This window comes from Cynocephalus volans, chromosome 14 (assembly GCF_027409185.1).
Source record: "Cynocephalus volans isolate mCynVol1 chromosome 14, mCynVol1.pri, whole genome shotgun sequence".
NCBI lineage: Eukaryota > Metazoa > Chordata > Mammalia > Dermoptera > Cynocephalidae > Cynocephalus > Cynocephalus volans.
The window spans coordinates 92,673,385-92,691,018 of record NC_084473.1 but is presented as its reverse complement, the minus strand read 5'-3'; the positions used below and the strand labels follow the sequence as shown (position 1 = coordinate 92,691,018).

The 17,634-nt window shown below is 39.6% G+C and overlaps 1 pseudogene; it reads right to left on the bottom strand.

The window, feature by feature from the left end:
- Window positions 1-5,571: 5,571 nt before the first annotated feature.
- Window positions 5,572-6,291, bottom strand: LOC134362653 (aldo-keto reductase family 1 member D1-like; annotated as a pseudogene).
- Between the last annotated feature and the right edge of the window lie 11,343 nt (window positions 6,292-17,634).

The following is a 17,634-nucleotide window of genomic DNA, read 5'->3' as shown; positions in this document are numbered from 1 at the left end:
ATTGGTCTGTTTAGATTTTGTATTTCTTCTTGGTTCAATCTTGGTAGTTTGTATGTGTCCAGAAATTTATCCATTTTCTCCAGATTTTCAAATTTGTTGGCCTATAGTTGTTCATAATAGTCTCTAATGAGTCTTTGTATTTTTGAGGTATCAATTGTAGTGTCTCCTTTTTCATTTCTAATCTTTGTTATTTGGGTCTTCTCTCATTTTTTGTAGTTAGTCTGGCCAATGGCTTATCTATTTTGTTTGCCCTCTCAAAAAACCAACTTTTTATTTTGTTGATTTTTTTCTATCATTCTTTTGGTCTTTATTTCATTTAATTCTGCTCTGATCTTAATTATGCCTTGCCATCTACTAGTTTTGGGATTAGATTGTTCTTGTTTTTCTGGTTCTTTGGGATTTAATGTTAAGTTCTTTATTTGAAATCTTTCTATCCTTTTGATGTAAGCACCTATTGCAGTAAACTTCCCTCTTAGTACTGCTTTTGCAGTTTCCCATAGGTTTAGGTAAGCTGTACTTGTATTTTCATTCATTTCAAGGAATTTTTTGATTTTCTGATTTATTTCTTCTTTGATCCACTGGTCATTCAGGAGCATGTTGTTTAATTTTCATGAATTTTTAGAGTTTCCATGGTTTTGTTTGTTGTTAATTTCTAATTTTATTCCATGTAGTCTTAAAATATGATTTCAATATTTTTAAATTTGTTGAGACTTAATTTGTGACCAAACATGTAGTCTATCCTGCAGAATGAATTGTATGCTGATGAGATGAATGTATATTCTGTCACTGTTGGATGAAACGTTCCATATATGTCAAGTCCATTTGGTCTAAGGTGTTGTTGGAATCCAATATTTCTCTGCTGGTTCTTTGTCTAGATGATCTGTCTAATGCCAACAGTTAATAAAGTCCCCAACTATTACTGTGTTTGGGTCTATTTCTCTCCTTAGGTCCAATAATAGTTGCTTTATAAATCTTGTTGCTATGATATTGAGTGCATATATATTTATGATTGTTATATCTTCCTGCTGCATGGATCCTTTTATCATTATATAGTATCTTTCTTTGGTACTTTTTATAGCTTTTGCTTTGAAGTCTATTTCATCTGATATAAGTATGGCAAATTCTGCTCATTTTTCATTTCCATTTGCATGAAATGTTTTTTTCCACCCCTTCAGTATTAGTCCATGTGTGTCTTTATTGGGAAAGTGAGTTTCCTGCGTGCAGTATATAGTTGGGTCTAGTTTTTTAATCTATTCAGCCAGTCTATATCTTTTAAGTGAGAAACTTAGTCCATTTATGTTCAGGGTTGTCATTGAAAGGTATTGCCTTATTCCTGCCATTTTGTTAATTTCTCTATGGTTGTTATGTATTTCTTATGTTACTTTCTTTCCCTTCTATTGTTTATCTTTGCTGTTTGTTTTGTTTTGTTTTGTTTTTTGTAGTGATAGCATACATTTTCTTTCTCTTTTTCATTTGTGCATTTGTTCTACTTGCAGTTTTATTCTTTCTTGTGTATTTATAGTGACCTATATCTCTCTTTTGATTCCACATGTAGGACTCCCTTGAAGATTTGTTGAAGGGCTGGTCTTGTGTTGAATTCCTGCAGTTTTTGTTTGTCTGTGAAAGATGCCATTTCTCCTTCATTTCTGAAGGAAAGCTTTGCTGGATATAGTACTCTTGGTTGACAGATTTTTTCTTTTAGCACTTTGTTTTTATTTATTTATTTATTTATTATAATTTATTTTATTTATTGAATCAAAATAGATTATACACATTTTGGGGATTGAACACTGAGATATGTTGATCAAATCAATATTACTAGCATATGTAGTCTTACAAATCATAATTATTCTTTATGCCACTTGTCCAATCTCTCCCCTTCCCCCATTCCCTCCCCCTCACCCCTCTAATTACCCTAGATTTCTTCTCTCCTTCTGAAAGAATCATGGTTACTCTGTTAATTTGTTACCTAGATGATCTGTCCAATGCTGAGAGATGTGACCGGGTCCCCCAATATTATCATAGAGCAGATGCTGCTTCTGTCACTCTGAAATGGGCTTCGTGGAAAGAGACATCCTCTTCTTTTCTTTGACTCTGCTGGTGACTCTCCTTGTGTGAATGCACTCCAGTAGTTGGTGGACCATATGTGTGGTGCTTGTGGTGTCTAGTTGCTTTTGCAGCAGCCATGGTTATTGTAGAGGCTGCAGTGGGCCACCTACAAGGAAGTGCTGTTTCTGGTATGTTCCTTGGCACTGGTGGCATGCCTAGTTGTGGGGTGTGTCTGGTCGCCATCTCCATGTCTCTGGTCCCTGGGCAGGTCCCAAGACACTGGTGGCATGTGCCACGTTGTGGGAGGTGTGTCCAGTTCCCTTCTCCATGCCTCAGGTCACCAGGTGAGACCCAAGGAGCTGGCTTGGTGTGCCTGGTTGGGGGAGGGGTGTCCAATCCCTTTCTCCATGCCCCAGATTCCTGGTCAGGCCCCGAGGTGCTGGCACAGTGTGCCTGGTTGAGGGAGGGCAGTCTGGTCCCCTTCTCCATGCCGCAGGCCTCTGGGTGGGCCCCAAGGCACTGGCATGGCATGCCTGGTTGTGGGAGGAGGGTCCAGTCCCTGTCTCCATGCCCCAGGTGAGCCCTGAGGCACTGGCATGGTGCACCTGGTTGTGGGAGGGTGGTCCAGTCCCCTTCTCCATACCCCGGGTACCTGGGTGGGCCCCAAGGCACTGGCACAGTGTGCTTGGTTGTGCGAGAGAAGTCTGGTCCCCTTCTCCGTTCCCTGGGTCCCTGGGTGGGCTCCAAGGTGCTGGCATAGTGTGCTTGGTTGTAGGAGGGTGGTCTGATCCCTTTCTCCATGCCCCAGGTCCCTGGGCAGGCCTCAAGACACTGGCTTGGTGTGCCTGGTTGTGGGAGAGAGGTCCAGTCTCCTTCTCCATGCCCTGGATCCCTGGGCAGGCCCCGAGGTACTGGCATGGTGTACCTGGTTGTGGGAGGAGGGTCTGGTCCCTGGCTCCATACCTCAGGTCACTGGGCAGAACCCAAGGTGCTGGCATAGTGTGCCTGGTTGTGCGAGAGAGGTCTGGTCCCCTTCTCCATGCCTTGGGTCCCTGGGCAGGCCCTGAGGTGCTGGCACAGTGTGCCTGGTTGTGGGAGAGAGTCCAGTCCCCTTATCCATGCCCTGGATCCCTGGGCAGGCCCCAAGGTGCTGGCATGGTGTTCCTGGTTGTGCGAGGAGGGTCTGGTCCCTGGCTGCATACCTTGGGTCACTGGGCAGGACCCAAGGTGCTGGCATGGTGTTCCTGGTTGTGGGAGAGAGGTTCGGTCCCCTTCTCCTTGCCTTGGGTCACTGGGTGGGCCCCGAGGTGCTGGCACAGTGTGCTTGATTGTGGGAGAGAGGTCCAGTCCATACCTCGGGGCCCTTTCTCCATACCTCGGGTCCCCAGGCAGGCTCCAAGGTACTGGCATGGTGTTCCTGGTTGTAGGAGAGAGGTCTGGTCCCCTTCCCCTTGCATCGGGTCACTGGGCAGGCCCCAAGGTGCTGGCATTGTGTGCCTGGTTGTGGGAGGAGGGTCCAGTCCCCTTCTCCATGCCTCGAGTCCTCATGCTGGCCCTGAGGCACTGGCACAGTTTGCCTGGAAGTGGGAGTGTGGTCCAGTCCCCAGATCCAAGTGTCTGGTTCCCAGGAAGGCCCCAAGCTGCTGGTGGTGTACCTGAGCCAGAACTAATTTTTTATCCTTTGCTTCTAACACAGGGGAACTTCCTGTGGGAAGTTAAATTGCTGCTTTGCTGCTGTTTCCCTAGGGAAGGCTTTTTGTGCAGCTCAGGGTTTAATGGTTGATATTATAGGTACTTCCTGCTCTCCAGATACTCGGTGCACCTGGGTTGTGTTGAAACTCTGATCTGGGCCTGAGTTTCTTCATCAAACTGCACCCCATGCAATTCTGTATCCCTGACCAGTCTCCTCTGAGTGGTCCTGTGTTGATTGGGGGGCAGGTTGTCTGTCCTTGCTGTGTCCCACTGTTCCCCTGGTGTTCCCTTCTCGCCCACTGCCCACGCTCCAAACACTTCCCATGGGACTGGCCTGGTGTCATCCCTTGCAACAACTCACCAGCCTCTGAGTGGCTCCCTTTTTCTAGTTGTTGTGGCTCCTCACTCCTGCATGGGTCCACAGGAACCCTATTAGTGGTCTTGCTGTCCTGGGGGCCGCCAAGGCCCTCTTCTCCCCTGCCACCTCCAAGTAACTCCATCTGAAGGGCACAGCTGCGGCTTCTGCCGGTTCCTGCTCCATGCGCTCAGCAGCTCCAGCCTTAAAGCAGCCATGGCCTGAAATGCTCAGAGCAGCTTTTTCTTTCTCTCATTGTAGTTTCTCCCACCTTCATGCACTCCATAGGTCTCTCCTCCTCTTCCCCTGAGCTGCAGCGGCCCCAGCTTGGCTGATACGTTTTTATAGGTGTAAATTGGTTGATTTGTGGGAGAGAGTGACGCTGGGAACCATTTATTCCACCATCTTGACCGAAACCTCTTTCTTTTAGCACTTTTAATATGTCATCCCCCTCTCTCCCAGCTTGTAGGGTTTCTGTTCAGAAGTCTGCTGTTAGCCTGATGGGGATTCTTTTATAGGTAACTTGATGCTTTTCTCTTACTGTTTTTAGAATTTTTTTCTGTCTTTGACTTTTGGTAATTTGACTACAGTGTATCTTAGAGAGGACCTTTCTGTGTGGAATTTGTCTGGAGATCTTTGAAATTCTTGGATCTGTAAGACTGTTTCTCTACCAATATTTGGGAAGTTTTCAGCTATAAGTTCATTTAATAGGCTTTCAATGCCTTTTCCTTTCTCTTCTCATTCCTGTGCACCTATAATTTGTATGCTAAAGGTTATCAGAAATATTTTTCAGGTTTTCTTCATTTTTTAAAATTCTTTTTTTGGTCCAAGTGTGTTAATTCAAAAAGCCTGTCTTTTAGTTCAGAGAGTTTTTCTTCTGCTTGTTCTAGCCTCTGTTCATGCTCTTGGTTGTATTTTTAATTTCTTTGAATGAATTCTTCAGTTCCAGGATTTCTGCTTGATTTTTTAAAATTGCTTGTGTGTCTTTTTTGAATTTCTCATACACATCCTCAAATTTCTTTTTGACTTCATTGTGACTTCTATTTTTTTATCCATCATTTTGAGTTTTCTTAGTATTGCCCTTTGGGATTCCTCCTCAGGCAATTTGTCTATTTCCTGTTGTTTGGGGTCTAGTAATGGAGAATGTGGCCTTCTTTTGGTGAAGTCAAGCTTCCTTGTTTTTCATGCTTCTCATATCTCTGCATTGACATCTGGGTATCTGGTGTAGCCACTTCTTTTAAGTCTAGTGACCTTTGTAAGGGGGAGAATCTTTCCTGTACAAGGATTATATATTGTCAGTTGGGTTGGGTGTTTTCAGTTTGGATCTGGGTGAGTGTGGTAATGCAGCCTTTGTGAGACTTCTTCATCTGTATTCAATCTTAGAGTTGTCTGTGTGTGTCATTATGGCCTAGGCAGAGGAGCCTTCATCAGTTTCTTGTTGGAGTGGATTTCTTGTTGCAGTGGGTGATCTTCTGTCAGTCAGTGGGTAGATGTATACTGTTGCAGCAGTTCCTGGTAGGTCTGTAGAGGGTCACTGTCTCAGCTGTAACGACAATGTCATGTTGTTGGCAAAATTTCAAGAGATTTTGCTGGGTGAAATATGGGTGTTACTCAACTTGGTTTGCTGACTGGCTTGTGTTTGAGTCCTGGTTTGTTCAGGATGAGTTCCAGCTGCCTGTGGTTAAAATTGGACATTCCACGGGATTTCACCAAGCCAGCATCTTTGCAAGCTTCCAAAGCCTCCCTAGTGGCACACAGATCTGACTTGTGATATAACCATTTGCCATTCTCATCTACAGGACATATTTCATCTCCAGGCTTAAGGGCCGTGGGTATTGCCATGATGTAAAGACCCACATAATCTAGTTTGAGGATCTTGATCATCCTTTCCAGGGTTGGGTGGATCATTTCTGGGTCCAGATTTGTAGCCCAGAGCTTTCTGCAGTAGAAAGTATCCTCCCTCTGCGCCTTTCCTTCTGCTACCTTCTCTCTGATGGCATCCCCCACGTCATGCTCATTTCTGTAGATGTAGGTCCCATCAATGCGTTAGTACCCAGTGTCAGTGGCGATCTTCACCAGTGCCACACAGGTTCCCTCGGGGTCTAGTTAGGCTCTGAGCAGGTATCAAGTGCTGTGATGGGAATGCCGTCTCCATCGCTGAGAGGAATGCGGCGATTTGTAGCGCTGAGGTACATCTTGGAGAGGGAGTCTCTATATTGGGTTGTTGAGCTTGTCGAATATGAATATTCACATTTTTCACTAAATTTGAGAAGTTGTCAGTTATTATTTCTTCAGACATTTTTCTACTCCTTTCTCCGACTTCTCTCCTTGTGGGATTTTAATTACATTTATGTTGGCAGCTTAATATTATCTCACAGGTCTCTGGGGATCTGTTCACTTTTCTACAATCTTTTTCCTCTGTGTTCTTCCAACTGTGTTATTTCTATTAATCTATCATAAAGTTCAGCAACTCTCTCTTCTCCCATCAGTAATCGGCTCAGGGTAAATTTAAAAATTTCAGTTGTTCTTTCTGGCAATTTTTTACTTTACATGGCTTCCATTTCTCTGTCAAGATTCTATATCTGTTCACATATCAATACCTCACTTATAAAAATTATCTTAACATCTTTGTCTTTACTTCTTTGAACACAATGATAATAATTGCTTGGATTTCTTATTATATACAACATCTGGACCAACTCAGAGTCACCTGTATTTTTGAAGAAGGTATTTTCAAAGTGTAGAATTCTAATTTTGCAATTATTTTTCTTTCACACACTCTAAATATATTACTTCATTACCTTCTAGTTTTCACTGTTCCTATTGAGAAGAGAGCTGTAAGTCTTCCTGTGAAGGTCATACGCCTTTTTTCTCTGGCTGCTTTTAAGTTGTTGCTTTTGTCTTTGATTCTCAGCTTTATTATGATGGGTCTAGGTGTAGTTATCTTTGATTTATGCTTAACATGTTTTTGACCTTTTAACCTCTTGTTTCCTTCACCACCACCTACCATGAGGAGTTTTGGCCACAGGAACCTAAATATTCACAAAGGTTCTCTTTTGTGGTACTTAATTACAGACAAGGCTATCAGTTCAAATATTTTTCCCATCAACTTGGGGTGTGCTTACACCCATAATTATGTGGTTCTCCGTTTTTAAAAAAATTGACCATTATCTCTTGAAATATTGTTCTGAGTTCCTCTTTTTTCTCTTCTCCTTCTAAGATTAATTATACATATTTTAGATTTTTTGAGTGTGTCTCGTGTGTCTTTTATGCTCTTTTATACTATTATTTTTTCTCTATGTACATTAGTTTAGATATTTTCTGTTAAATTATCTCCCAATTCACTAACCTTTTGCTCTGCTGTGTTTAATAAACTATTGACCCATCAATTGAATTTTTATTTCAGATATATATTTCAATTCTGGAATGTCTATTGGGTTCCTTTAAATAGATTCACGTTATTTGTTGATATTTTTTATCCTTTTACCTATTTTGTTTGTCTTCTTCATCTTTTTGAGTGTATTGATCACAGTTATTTTACACCATTGTTATTTTACAGACCTAGTCTGCCAACCATAATTCCTTGAACATGTGAGAGTTGCTTCTATCGTCTGATTATGTTTCTTGATTATTGGTCATATTTTGTTTCTTCAGTAAAATTTTAATTTTGCCAGACACCGTGCAAAAGAGGACCATAGAGGCTTCAGTTAATGTCATTATTTATCAGAGAGAGCTCCCTTTTATCTGTCCAGCAGATGGGATGAGGTATTGGTGAACACAATCCAATCAGAATTTTCAGTTTTGGAAGGACATATTAGACCCTGATCTACCCCTCTTTCTTGGTTGCAGCTTTTCTGGGCTTTTCATAAAAAGCCTTATGGGTCTCTGTTGCCTTAGCTCTGAAAAATGATGGGAGACCCAGATACACCCTCTGGAGAGTCACAGCCCAGTTCTCCAGTGTTCAGTCCCATATAGGTTAAAAATCTGGCATGTGTCTTTAGGGAAAACAGGTTACGTGCTTGAGTCAGGGTCTCTCATTCTAGCAGATTTTTTATTCATAATTACTTCAAGACTTCAGTGACATGGGAGGCTGGGCACCTCTGTCCATGAAATCCTCAGTCCCCAAGACTGCCACTTGAGGCCCATTTGGATCAGCTGGCAACTGGCCTGGTTGCCTAGCGGGAGCAGTGCAGCCTGCTGGATGAGGAGGTCTTCCGGTGGGTGTGTGTCCTCTTCTTTGTTCTCTGTGGCCAAGACTAGCACAAGAAGGAGGGCATGAGGGTTGTACTGGCTGCACTGCTGGCCAAAAAGCAGCAGCTGGACTGTGACCTTCGTGTGATCCTGATTCCCATCTTCAACAGGGCAGCGATGTCCAGGTGGTAGGAGGAAACACCCACTGGGCACCAGGCACTGGTCATCACAGTGTGGGGCAGCAACAGCATGGACCCAGGCAGGACGAGGCCTGCTGGGCCTGCAAGGTGGAGCTCTAACCCTACCTCCATCCCCTCCCCCATCCCAGAATCTGCCTCTGTCCTGAGGATTCACCAGTATCAGAAATAAACCATGTGTTCTGCTAAGAAAAATGTTACTGTATAAAACTTTAATAGAAAATGGAATAGAGATTATAAAATACTACCATTTAATTTTTTTAAAAAAATTTTTAATTGTACGTATTTGTGTATTGTTTCAATCATGCGTACATAGTACAATGATTCACTTAGGGTACATAGCATATCCTTCACCTAAACATTTATCTTTTCTTTGTGGTGATTATGTTCAAGATCCTCTTTTTTAGCTATTTAGACATACACAATATACTATTATTAGCTATAGTCAGCCTGCAACACCAGAACTTGTCTTCCTGTAACTTTGTACCTATTAATCCGCTCTTCCCTTCCCCCTTACCCTCTTCCATTCTCAGAGTCTGGTAACCATTATTCTACTCTCTGCTTCTATGAGGACCATGTATTTTGTTTTTTTGTTTTTTCTTTTTTAGCTTCCACACAAGAGTGAAATCATGTGGTGTTTGTCTTTCTGTGCCTGGCTTATTTGACTTAACATGATGGTCTTCAGTGCCAAACATGTTGCTGCAAATGACAAGATTTCTTTTTTTATACTGAATAGTATTCCATTGTGTATATATGCCATATTTTTTTACCCATTCATTCATTGATTTATTTTACTACCATTTACTTTTCTTATGCAAATTCTTCAATATTTCAATATTTTTATTCATTTGTTTAAGTACACATAATTCAAAATGCTAAATAATTCTGCTAGTCTTTGACTAAATCTTCTAAAGAATGAAATACAATGTGAAAACTCAAAATTGTCTAGTGAGATATATATGACCTTGTTTAATACTTTTTATAGACATCCTGATGATCAAAGTTAATACCAATTGAAGCATTTACAGAATACCATTTAAGCCCAATAGTGATATTTAAATGAAAGTATCAGAGAACCTGATGTTTATGGCATCCAGTTATAAAGAAGCTTTATGCAAAACTATCTCTGTCAAAGTCTTAACACTGGAACAGAAGTCAAATGTTCCTAAATGAGACCCAAAGCTGTTCCTACTATTACAAACTTTGTCCTAGTACTATTACTATTTTGAAGTTTTTTTCCTTTATGTGAAACTATTAGAAGGAAATCTTGAGTATGTTATAACTCATAGATTATTTTACGCATTTATCATTCTATAAATAAACATCTTAATAATTAAATTGTATATTAAGGTTATATATCAAGTTATTGTCTCTTACATCAAAGGCCTATTATTATTCCCTGATTTATAAAATTCATTTTTATGTGTGTGTTATGGGGTTGAGGTCAGCTTACAGACACAGAATACGTTAGTAGAACTTTTTTTCTCTTATCAGGTTTTAATTTTGTTTGTTATTGGAACTATATATATGTATACTCATATATACTGTGTGTATATATGTACATGCACTGGATATGTAGATATTATATAGATATATTGATACTATATAATTCTATTCACATAAATAATAGATATAATTCAATATATACTATATAATTCTATTCATATAAAATTCCAGAAAATGCAAATTAATCAGTTGTAACAGAAAAGCAGATCAATGGTGGCCTGGGGAGGAGCAGAATGGACATATTACAAAGGGGTGTGAGAAATTTTAGGGCGGTGGACACATTCACTATTTTGATTGTGGTGACGGCTTCTTGGATTTATACACAGGGCAAAAATTAAAAGATATTCCATTTCATGGCTGTTTCTCAAGCGTTTAACCTTTGAACTTCATGCCCAACCCCCAACACAGTGTACTGTCTTATTGCCACATCATGGGCCAGTCTTTTCCCCAGAGTCACACACAACAATTCTTGCACAGCAGGTAGTGATGGTGCCATTTTATTTTATTTTTTGTGGTAGTGATAGAAGAAAGAAAAAACAAAACACCCAATTTCTGTTTGTGGCAAGAGAAGTTTGCAGTGATGATAAAGAATACATGAAAGGAAAACAATTTATTAGTCAGGAAAAATACACTTGTTTATAAATTCTGTTTTGTCTGATGAAGTTTCACTACAAAACATTTTCTTTTTCTTTAAAAACAACAAAATATTTTTTAATTTTAATTTTTAAAATTTTTTAAAAGGCATACAGTTTTATCTATTTATTTATTATTTTTATTATTTATTTATTTAAGTTTAAATTTTAATTTATCAATATACAATGTAGTTTTCATGTCCCTTTACCAATTTATCCATTTCCTCCCTCCCTCTCCCCTTCTCCCCATCAACATCATATCTGTTCACTTCTCCTAACAAGTTCAAGGAATTGTGATTGTTTTGTCTTCTTTCCCCCCAACCCCGTTCATTTGTACACTTATTTATTTTTATTAGCTCCCACAAATAAGTGAGAACATTTGCTATTTCTCTTTCTGTGTCTGGCTTAATTTGCTTAATATAGTGGCTGTAGGTGTGTGGGTTGATTTCTGGATTCTCTATTCTATTCCATTGATCAGTGTGTTTTTATGCCAGTACCATGCTGTTTTGGTTATTATAGCTTTGTAGTATAGTTTAAAGTCAGGTAGTGTTATGCCTCCAGCTTTATTTTTTTTGCTCAGGATTGCTTTCGCTATGCATGGTCTTTTGTTATTCCATATAAATCTCTGGATAGTTTTTTCAATTTTTGAGAAAAATGTCATTGGAATTTTGATGGGGATTGCATTGAATTTGTATATCACTTTGGGTAGTATGGACATTTTCACAATGTTGATTCTACCAATCCAAGAGCATGGGATATCTTTCCATCTTCTTGTGTCCTCTTTAATTTCCCTCAGCAGTGGTTTGTGGTTCTCATAGAGATTTTTCATCTCCTTGGTTAACTCTATTCCTAAGAATTTTATTTTTTTTGGTGGCAACTGTAAATGGACAAGCTTTCTTGATTTCTCTTTCTTCTTGTTCACTATTGGAGAATAGAAATGCTACTGATTTTTGTGTGTTGATTTTGTATCCTGCAACTTTGCTGAAATCATTTATCAACTCCAAGAGTTTTTTTGTAGAGGCTTTAGGCTGTTCAATATTTAGGATCATGTCATCTGCAAACAGGGACAGTTTGACTTGATCTTTTCCAATCTGGATGCCCTTTATTTCCTTCTCTTCTCTGATTGCTCTGGCTAGTACTTCCCACACTATATTGAATAAGAGTGGTGAGAGTGGCATCCTTGTCTAGTTCCTGTTCTTAAGGGAAAAGCAGCTTTTTCCCATTCAGGATGATATTGGCAGTGCATTTATCATATATGGCTGTAATTATGTTGAGATACTTTCCATTTATACCTAACTTGTAGAGAGTCTTTATCATGAATGAGTGTTGAATTTTATCAAATGCTTTTTCAGCATCTATAGAGATGATCATATGATCCTTCTGTTTGATTTTATTGATATGGTGTATCACATTTATTGATTTGCATATGTTGAACCAACCTTGCATCCCTGGGATGAATCCCACTTGATCATGGTGTATAATTTTGCACATTCTGTTAGCTAGTATTTTATTGAGGATTTTTGCATCTATATTCATCAAGGATATTGGCCTGTAGTTTTCTTTTTTAGTTGTACCTTTACCTGGTTTTGGTATCAGGGTGATGTTTGCTTCACAGAATGAGTTTGGGAGGATTGCCTCTGTTTCAATCTTTTGGAATGGCTGGTAGAGAACTGGTGTCAATTCCCCTTTGAATGTTTGGTAGAATTCTGCTGTGAATCCATCTGGTCCTGGGCTTTTCTTTGTTGGGAGCCTTCTGATAACAGCTTCAATCTCTTTTATTGTTATTGGTCTGTTCAGATTTTCTACATCTTCTTGGCTCAGTTTTGGTAGTTTGCATGTGTGCAGAAATTTATCCATTTTCTCCAGATTTTCAAATTTGTTGGGACATAGTTGTTTATAGTCTCTAATGATTCCTTGTATTTCAGAGGTATCAGTTGTAATATTACTTTTTCATTTCTAATTTTTGTTATTTGAGTCTTCTCTCTCCTTGTTAGTTAGCTGTGTTAATGGTCTGTCAATTTTATTTATCTTTTCAAAAACCAACTTTTTGATTCATTGATCTTTTGTATCATTTTTTGGGTTTCAATTTCATTAAGTTATGCTCTGATCTTAATGATATCTTTCCATCTGCTAACTTTAGGTTTGGATTGTTCTTGTTTTTCTAGTTTTTTAAGGTGAAATATTAGGTTGTTTACTTGCCATCTTTCCATTCTTCTGAAGTGAGCATTTAATGTGATAAATTTCCCCCTCAATACTACTTTTGCAGTATCCCACAGGTTTTGGTATGATGTATCATTGTTTTCATTAGTTTCAATAAATTTTTTGATTTTGTGCTTGATTTCTTCTTGGACCCATATGTCATTAAGTAGAATGCTGTTTAATTTCCATGTGTTTGTATAGTTTCCAGAATTTCATTTGTTATTGATTTCTAATTTTAATCCATTGTGATCTGAAAAAATACATAGGATAATTCCAATTTTTTTGAATTTGTTGAGACTTGATTTGTAACCTAATGTGATCTATCCTGGAGAATGATCCATGTGCTGATGAGAAGGATGAATATTCTGAGGTTGTTGGATGGAATGTTCTGTAGATATCTGCCAATTCCAATTGGTCTGGAGTGTTGTTTAGATCCTGTGTTTCTCTGGTGGTTCTTTGTCTTGATGATCTGTTCAATAGTGATAGTGGGGTATTCAGGTCATTTGCTATTATGGTATTAGTGTCTATTTCCTTCTTTAAGTCTAATAGAGTTTGCTTTATAAATTTGACTGCTCTGACATTGGGTGCATATATATTTATGATTGTTATGTCTTCTTGATGGATCGATCCTTTTATCATTATGTAGTGGCCTTCATTATTTCCTTTTATGGTTTTTAATTTAAAGTCTATTTTATCAGATATAAGAATAGCTACTCCAGATTGTTTTTCATTTTTGTTTGCATGGTAAATCTTTTTCCATCCTTTCACTCTTAGTCTATGTGAGTCTTTTTAGGTAAGGTGGGTCTCTTGAAGGCAGCATATAGTTGGGTCCTCCTTTTTAATCCAGTCAGCCAGTCTGTGTCTTTTGAGTGGGGAATTTAATCCTTTTACATTAAGAGTTGTTATTGAAAAGTGTTGATTTACTCCTAGCATTTTATTGATTTTAGTTTGGGTGTTTTAAGTGTCTTTTGTTCTTTTCTTTCTTATTTACTGTTTGTCTTATGTATTTGTTGGTTCCTTGGGTTGTAGATAAACTTTTTTTTTTTCTCTCTTCATGGTTGGCATTTTTATTTTACTAGTGGGTTTTGATTTTTCTTGAGTTTTTGTGGCAGTTGTAGTTATTTTTCAGGTACCAAACCCAGTACTCCATTGAGAATTTCTTGTAAGGGGTGGTCATGTGGTAGTGAACTCCTGCAGGTTTTGTTTGTCTGAGAAATATACTATTTGCCCTTAATTTCAGAAGGATAGCCTTGCGGGGTAAAGTATTCTTGGCTGGCAATCTCTGTCTTTTAGTATTTTGAATATATCATCCCATTCCTTTCTGGCTTTTAGAGTTTGTGATGAAAAGTCTGTTGTTAGTCTGATTGAGGCTCCTTTATAGGTGATTTGGCACTTCGCTCTTGCAGCTTTTAAGATTCTCTGTCTTTTGAGTTTTGCCAATTTGACTATAACATGTCTTGGAGAAGACCTTTTTGGGTTAAATACAGTTGGGGATCTTTGAGCTTCCTGAATCTGAAGATCTGTGTCTTCATAGGTAGATCCTATACCTGGGAAGTTTTATACCACTATTTTGTTGAATATGTTTTCAATGCAATCTCTTTTTTCCTCCCCTTCTGTAATACCTGTGACTTGGATATTTGAGTGCTTAAGGTTGTCTGATATCTCTCTTAGATTTTCTTCAATGTTTTTAATTCTTTTTTCTTTCTTTCTTTCTTTCTTTTTTTTTTTTTTCTGCCTGTGTTATTTCAAACAGCCCACCTTCAAGGTCAGAAGTTCTCTCTTCTGCTTCTGCAAGCCTGCTGGTTAAACTCTCTGTTGTGTTTTTTATTTCATTGCATGAATTCAGTTCAGCAAGCTCTGCTACATTCTTTTTCAGGTCATTGATTTCATTGTACATTTCTTCTTTCAGGTCATGTATACTTTTCCTCATTTCATCATGTTGTCTAGCTGAGTTTCCTTGTATCTCATTTAGTTTCCTTAGAATTATCACTTGAAATTCCTTGTCAGACATTTCAAGGGCTTCTTGTTCTATAGGATCTAGAGCTTGAGAGTTATTACCCTTTGGTGGTGTACTTTCTTGATTTTTCATATTTCTGGTATGTTTCCTTTGATGTTTAGTCATTGTGGCAAGGGATTTCATGGTCTACTGGTTCAAAACTATTGTCTGGCTAAGATGCTGCTGGGGCTGCCCATTTGGCACGGCTGCCTCAGTGTCTGCTCAGTTGCCCACTGGCACCTCGGGTGCATGGTCACTTCAGGTCTTGGGCCTCTCTGGGGAGGCGCCTCTCTGGTTGGTGCACACTTGGCTGGGCTGGGGATGGAGTCCAGCAGTGGTGAGGCCTACCTGCTTTGTCACGCACTGGCACTGCAGGGTGTGTGGTCTCTGTGGATCTTGGGCCTCTCCGGTGGGGTGCCTCTCTGGTTGGCGTGCACTCAGCTGGGCTGGCGATGGAGTCCAGTGGTGGCAAGGCCTGCCTGCTTGGTTGCACTGATCCTTGTGAGGGCTAACAGTCCAATTTTCTGGGCAGCTTGAGCTCTCTCTTCAATGGGTAGAGATTTATCCTGCAACATGTGGCCAAGTACCATGATTTTTTCTTTGTCCAAAAGATTCATTTTAATGTCAGAATTACTTAAGGGAACATGATCCTGTTAGGATTCCTCCACACTGAGGGAACAGCAGGTGCAGAAAAGACATTGAGCTGATGTTTTAAGGAGAACTTATTTGTCACAAAAGAATGACAGGGTTTGAAATGGAGTGACTGAGCAAGCAACTGAGCAGAGGTGCCGCCTCACGAGCCTTCTGTTAACCACCAGGCACATTTAAGGAGCTTTTTATTTTTGTGATTTCTACAGCTGAGACCATGTTTGCAATTAACTGGAAAATGAATGTGTTTTTTGCTATTTGCTATGAGCAGATAGGTATAACAGACATAAAAATGCCATTTTCTGGACACACACACACATACACACATATTCCCCCCAAGGCATCTGATGATAATGGCTTTTGAAATTGAGCAAATCAAGCTAATACACAATCTTTTGATTTGCTGGTATCAGATGCAATGGTCGTTGCAGCCCCCTGAGTACAGCTGCAGAAGGGCAGAAGGGACAGGAGCACATGAGTGTTTGAGTTGCAGTGACTGAGCCCTTAATTTCATAGTCCATAGATTTTTAAAGTTTTTCATTAGAAATAATGCATAATTTTGGTAAAATATTTACGACATATAGAAAAGAATAAAGAAGAAAATAATTCCTTCCTTCCCAAATAACCACTGTAAAAACTGTGGGGTGTCTCTCTTTCCAGACATTTAAAATGTAGTGTGTGGATAAAAATCTTTTTTCTTTTTAAATGTAAAACAAAAGTCATAAAGAGAGCTGAGACTGTGACGAAGGGGAAATGTGTCAGGATAGGAGGTCATCTGTAGCTGTGGCAATATCCAGGCAACTTGCAAGTGACACTACTGAGAAGCCAGACAACATCCAACAGCCAAAAATTCTAGAATAGATTGTTTTATCGAATCCCTATTTAATGGCATAGAACATGGCACTAAAAATGATGATTATGGAAGAGATAGAACAGCATAAAAAAAACTACTTGCAACATTTTAAGTCAAAAGAAATGGAGACATTTGAAAATGCTAACATTGATGGGGATTAGATGGCAAGATCATGAATGACTGAAATCTGTTTTACTTTCTCTATTTTCTGTATCTTCTGTATTTTGGTTATATATTTTTGAGATAAAAGTCTTTTTAAAATCTGTACTAATGAGAACCTTTTGAACCCTCGTACAGATTTAGTGACCATAGTTAACCTGTGTCGGAGACTGGCTGAAGACAAAATGGTTACACCTAGCGTCTAATGGCACAAGAGGTCAGACACATTTATTGGGGTGTGACTCATACTTAGAACTTGGCATGTGATGAATACAGGTAATATACTGTCTTACCTTATTAAACAGAATAACATAGTAACTTCCGTATTCACCAGGAGTACTAAAAGTGGCACCCAAAGTTCACAGAAATGTGCAGCTAGGTGCTGTGATAGGGGAGTAGAGAAAAGATGTTGGGATTTGTACATCCAAATTCTAGACTTGGATTAGTCCACACTAGCCTCAGTTTCCTATTACAAAATGTGAATTATGAGAAAATGCCCTGCCTAGGATATTGATTTGTCAGGAGGGCAGAACAAAACAAAAGAACCCCAAAATTGAACCCCCGAATCAGAGGGCCTGGAAGAGATGGCAGGAGCGATACCCATTAGGTGTTCAAGCCCATGTGAATGGCCATTGTCTGAGTACTTCAGGGACGGGGCAAACTCGCCATCTTTGGATTTGGCCCATTTCATTGCTGAGCTCTGTAAAGACCTCTCTTACATCAGCCTCCTGCACTTTCTACCCCATTGTCCTGGTTTCACCTCTGGGGTAGGCTACCTTGATGGCTTCTAGGTGAGCAGGTATCAATCCCCCGTGGGCTAGTGGGAGAGCCCAGCTGGTCGGCCTGGCTGTTCTTTTCTCTCTGTGCCCTGAGGGGAGAAGGCGTGGCACACACTGTCTGGAGGACAGTCTCGAGAGTGACCACCCTCCCTAGTATTCGAGGTCACGCTTCCACCACGCAGATTAGCATGTGACTCTTGCACACACGATTCATGGTGGACGTCTTTGTCATTCAAGACCCCACATTTGTGTGGTTTTGTTTTCCAACACTGCTTTTACTTTTTTGTGCCCCCTGTCCTGTACTTACAAAATTAGGTTTGGGAAGTAAGAATGGGATTTTAGATTTGTCTGTGTTAAGTTTCACGGTGTTAGATTTGG